At 49.7% G+C, this 5,336-nt stretch overlaps 1 long non-coding RNA gene across 1 annotated transcript; it reads left to right on the forward strand.

Moving 5' to 3' along the window:
- Positions 1 to 3,279: 3,279 nt before the first annotated feature.
- On the forward strand, positions 3,280 to 4,745 carry LOC113487150. Its single transcript, XR_003399735.1, has 2 exons — positions 3,280 to 3,385; positions 3,418 to 4,745. It is a non-coding gene; the product is annotated as an uncharacterized LOC113487150 (long non-coding RNA).
- The last annotated feature ends 591 nt before the right edge of the window (positions 4,746 to 5,336 follow it).

Below are 5,336 nucleotides of genomic sequence, written 5' to 3' on the forward strand. Positions count from 1 at the left end.
CACTTATCCCTCCTGGGCTGTCATTACTCACACAACTCAGAATGTTATTCCCTCTTGTCACCTTAATTTCTAATAATTAGTATTTGGTATAATGCTACAGAAAAAGTCAGCTCAATGAATATTATAATAAGCACTAAATTATAACCTACTGCTCAAGAAATCCATTTGGAAACACAGCCCATGTAAAAGAAAATGAGGGGCAGTGGCTTTCAAGCCATTTACTTGGCTGGATAAACCCTCAAATTGAGTCCCCAGCGAGATCCTAAAATGACCCTAAACCCTGGGGGCATCTCCTGGCCTGGGACATATCACTGACCATGTCTCGGGGCTGGATGTGTGATGGTGGCGATGTGACCTGCCGAGGTGGGACCAGGATGCCGTTATCCCTGGGTAACAAGCAGTTATGTGACTTTAATATTTTATTTACTCACTGACAAAACGCTCCCACCCAGCGTGGGAGCGGGCAATAGCATTAATCCAGCAAAAGTGTTTGTTCATTAAAGAGTCCTCAATGTCCCTGTTTGCACACCCGAGCTGCTGCCGCCCCTCTTACGGAGTGGTTTTCCGTGAGTTGTTGCAGCGGGTTCAGCCCCGTTGCTATGGCACTGGGGCACATCTGGGCATGTTTTTCTGTGCTTACCACACAAACCACCTCTCCGATAGCACAAGGCAATGTGGTACCTTCCTCATCTGCTGGGTTCGGCCGGTCAGGATTGCTGCAGCATTGAGTGACCCGGCCCCAAAGGGGGTTTCACCTCTTCAGTCGCTAATTTGGTGTTGGTGTGCCAGAAACAAGCTAGGAAACCCAACTGAGGGGGGAAAAAAAAGACAAGGATAAAAGTGTACAGTGAAGTTCAGCAGCTGCTTTGAGCCCACAGGAGCTGGCAATGGAGCTTGTCCTCTCCTTTCCAGCACCGAGTCAGCCCCTGCTCCTTGCAGCCACGGAGCTCCAGCCACTTCTGCGGTGATTCTGGGAGAGCCGAGCCACCCATCCTCGCTGCCAACACGGAGGGGGCCATTCCCTTACCAAAAACACAAAGACTGGACTTGTAAGGAATAAACACCCCCAGGTGAGAAATAAAGCCCATAGCATGTATAAATCCAAGCAAAACCCTTTGCTGTTTTAATTGAGGCTGCACCTAAGAGTGCTTTTTGTTCAGTGTTTGAAAAACAAAGAGCAAGTTTTTATCTTAGTGTGGTTTGCTGGGAAACAGCAGTCGTCAGTGTGCAGTCTGCTGCTGCAGGCAGAATGGGAAAACGAAGCTGTAACATCCTAGTTTGAAGCATGGCCGTGCCTTGTTAGCTGCTGGCTGTCCGGGAAGATGTGAGGATTGGCTCGGACAGGGATGTTTCTGTGACAGGATGAGTTTCCTGACACACAACTGTCTCAGGGCACAAAGCGGGCTCCTGCTTTCTTCAGGGAGGGAGGAACAGGACATCAGGGATTTCCAAAGCTGTGCCCACACTTGGAGACTTTGCTGAAGCATCTAGAAACAGCATCCAGCAAAACTGAGCTTTTGTCCCCCAGCACATCCCCTCCTCACAACAGTGAACAGCACAGCTCTACTGGAAAAACACTTCAGGATATGGTGCATCCAAGACTCTCCTTCCATTTACTTCTGCTGTCTGGGCACTACCACAGACCTGGACCTGTGTGTGAGATCATCTCCGGCTGGAAAGGTTTTGATCTCCCCATTTCTGCCCCCTGACTGTGAAGCCAAAAAAATGGATGGGAAGGGGAAGCTGAGTCTGGTTTGCTTAACCAAAGGGACTGTGTACTGAGCCCCCCGAGCGATGAGCTGTTGGAGGGGACACTGAGCCTGGCTGTTCCCTTGCGCTCAGGGAGACTCAGTTCCTCCTGGGCAGCTCACTGCAGTACTTGGGAACAGGTTGTGAAGGTGTCAGGAGAACTGAAAGCCCAGGACGTCCCAGTGAACAGACCAGACACTATAAGTGCTTTGGACCTTGTGTCCTTCACATTCAGACTCGAAGGTGCCAACAGCCTATATCCCCGTGAATTAACACATGTGTCCAGTATTGGGCCCATCCTGTGTCCATTTGGGAAAAACATTAATGACAGGTGATGAGATAGACACCACAAAGATGCTGAGTTCGCTCTAGCCCAGGCCAACCCCTCTTCAAAGCAACTTGCACAGTGTTTCTTGGGAAGAAAATGCCATTAAGGCAAGACAGCTTCACAGGTGACATTACTGCAAGGTGCTCTAATGATTGGTGATGTGGTACTGAAGCACGATAGGTCCCTGAGCCTCTTCATCCAGGGAAAAGCCCAACAGGGAAGGGAAAGGGAAGGGAGAGAAGGGGTGGTGGAGGCCCTGTAAACCCCTCTTTGCTGCAGCTAAAAGCACAGAGAGGGCTTGAACAGCAGAGAGCACACGAGAGCCAGCAGCAAGCGCCGCCTTAGGAACTGCACTTGCACGGAGTGTCATTTCTGTGGACTTTATTGTCATTTTCTCTTCAGTTCTAGAGTACAAAAGCATGCAAAAAATAGCCTCTCTATTCATGGTACATATTTACAGTGTAACGGCCACATGCCATTACAGCTCTGAGTGCATATACATCATGCTTGAATTATAGCAGAGTACATACAGAGTCATCTATTTAACGTCAAGTATAACAAGAGACTTAAATACTAACAGAACAGGCCTATAAATCAGAAACAGCAGCAAAATTACGGCACAGAGGATCCGAATTATACCTTCAAAAGTTGCAATTTATTTTTTCTTGAATTTACACTGGGTTTTTTGGAATGCTTTGACTGATGGCTTGTGGTTACTGACAGGGTGTCCGCTAGCAGTGACTCTGAGCGTACATGGCTTTCCTTCAGGGGAGGGAAGGTGAAAGGCAGCGACTAGCTCTGAAGCTGCTTTCCTCCCCTGGTCCTGTGGGAGGCTGCATTCAGAGTAACAGGGTCATGGGGTAATCCGGGTTAATTCAGGTTGGGAGGGACCTGATCAGAGCATGGTCTTCTGTAGGAGGCTCTGGGCCAGGAAAGAAACCCCTTTCACTGCTTTGCTTGCAAACAACACTGTAAATGTGCCCTGGTAAAGCGCACAAGTTTGGTACCCAAACTAAGTTATATATACACACAACAACCCACTATCTGCTTTCCAGTGTCCAGTATTCCTGCTGGACACCCAACGGGCTCAAGCTCTCAGCAGAACCCCCAGCACTGCAGCACAGACCTCCTTCCTTAGGAAACATTGTCACCTTTACTGAGATCCCCATCCCCTCGGGGCAGAAAGGAGCCTTTCCTCTATCACCATCTGACACAAAGGTGAGATTCCCCATCCGGAAGAAGGAAGAAGGACCATCTTTTACTGTAGCAGAACAAGAAATAGCAAGCAGCTAGCAAAACACTGAAGGTGTGGGCTCTACTCCTGGAAATCACTGGTGAAGGTGTCTAAGACCATAAATGATCCTTTTAACTCACACAGCCAGTCTGCCCACAGACAACTCTGGAGACACAACAATCCTGGCTGCGTTTGTTCTGAAGATCTTGAATGAGCTGCATCACCAAAGGGTGACTCGCAACCATGCAGCAGCTTCTCACCTGCCTGATGGTGCTGCTCGGCGTAGGAAAGCCCAGAGCACCAGCTACGGGATGTTGATCACTGCAGCTGATGGGGGATGAAGGCTCTGAGCATGAGGGCAGCCAGGAGGGACCCTCAGAGAGAGCCTGGGTCTCTAAGGGGCTGGGATGAAGCCCCTGGGCTGGTGGGACAAAGCTCCTGGCCTTCTTGGGCAAGATATGAGGGAAAGCACTGAGCTGGAGAGAGCAGCTGAGCTCCCCCAGCCACACACCACAGAAACTGAGAAAAACCTCCTTCAGCCCCTGCTGTAGCACTGCTGATGGCTTCAGGAGACGGAGCCATGCTGAAGGAACATAAAATTCCTCCCACCAGCTCCCTGCTGCAAGTCTGGCAATAAATAAGAAACTAAACCCCGTCCTGGGAGTCCTTTCATTGAGCTGCAATTCGTTTTGCATGGAGCAGCTCCACAGTCCCCCCGGCAGGCTCCCTTTGAACGTGCCCCTACACTAAATCAGCTTTCCCATGACCAGCCCTGACCGCTGGCTGCTCCCACCATCCCTGTTTTATTCCCCAGGAATATTTTCCAGGGCAGCATTTGTCAAACCACCCTTCCTAACACCCCCAAACAACACAGTTTGGGTTAGCAATGCCACGCAGCAAGGAGATGGGGGTGTCTTTAGCCTCAGCGGGTTTTTGTACCATTTTGCCTGCCTTGGAAGGGGCACAGTGGCAGGAGCCTGCTGGGCTTGCCAGAGACCCTGTACTTATCAGGTGTTCCCCTCATGGTGTGTCACAGGGGACATGACAGAAGATACCCAAAGCTGCCCCATTTTCCATCTCCAACCGCCCCACGTCTCCCTGCCGTGGGAGGGGCTGCAGCCCCCGCGCCTGCAGACCTGCAGTGCTCCCTCAAATCTCCAGGTGCACTTTCAGCTCTGAAACTCAAAGATTTCTCTAACTGGCAACCTGCAAGATGCAAAAACGACCATCTGGACAGGGGATGTTGGTCCCAGATACGACATGAACAAGATACATAACTGATGCCTCCATGACCAGCAAAGGACAGGCCTGACTTATCCACCCTCAAAATGCAGATAAAGAAAACATGTCAAAGACATGTGTGCACTTGATCTTTCAGAAAGCCCAGTCTTTTGCTGTGCAGCTTGCTTCTTGTGTCTCAAGGCACTGAAAAAATTAAAAAAAAAAAAAAAAAAAAAAAAATCACAGCCCAGTCACACTTACTACTGCAGGTGATTTAGTTTTTCTTGCAAACACGGGCTCCTACACGGATTGCGCTGGAGAGACAGTGCTGCAGTTCAACTTCCAGGGCTTCCTTCTGCCCCCAGCAGCATGGACACCTGGAAACACCCCACAAACACCCTCTCTGTTCTGCACACCTCCTGCTCCAGCGCTAAATCATGTGGCTACCCCACGTCTGCCCACGCTGCCATCTCCCACGGATGCACCACTGGGAAAACCACTGCCCAAAGCAGAGCCCTTATAAACGCTGTGAGTGGTTATCCATGCATCCATTCACATGCTGCAATACATCATTAAAGAGCTGAAAACCTCATTTATTTGCGTGACATTCATAGCAATGTATTCCTGCCCAAAGGGTTAAAGACATTCACTGCAGCATTCCTCTGCACCAGACAGGAGAGACTAAACCAGGATTTTTACTTAGTACTACTTCCCAAACTGAAGGCCCAGAGCTATTAATTGAGCAAGACAGAGAGAAATCTACCTCCAGGAAGTCAAAAAGACGTGCAATTTCCCTGAAAGAGA

Source organism: Athene cunicularia (genome assembly GCF_003259725.1).
Source record: "Athene cunicularia isolate RWA chromosome 19 unlocalized genomic scaffold, athCun1 chr19_part1, whole genome shotgun sequence".
Lineage (NCBI taxonomy): Eukaryota > Metazoa > Chordata > Aves > Strigiformes > Strigidae > Athene > Athene cunicularia.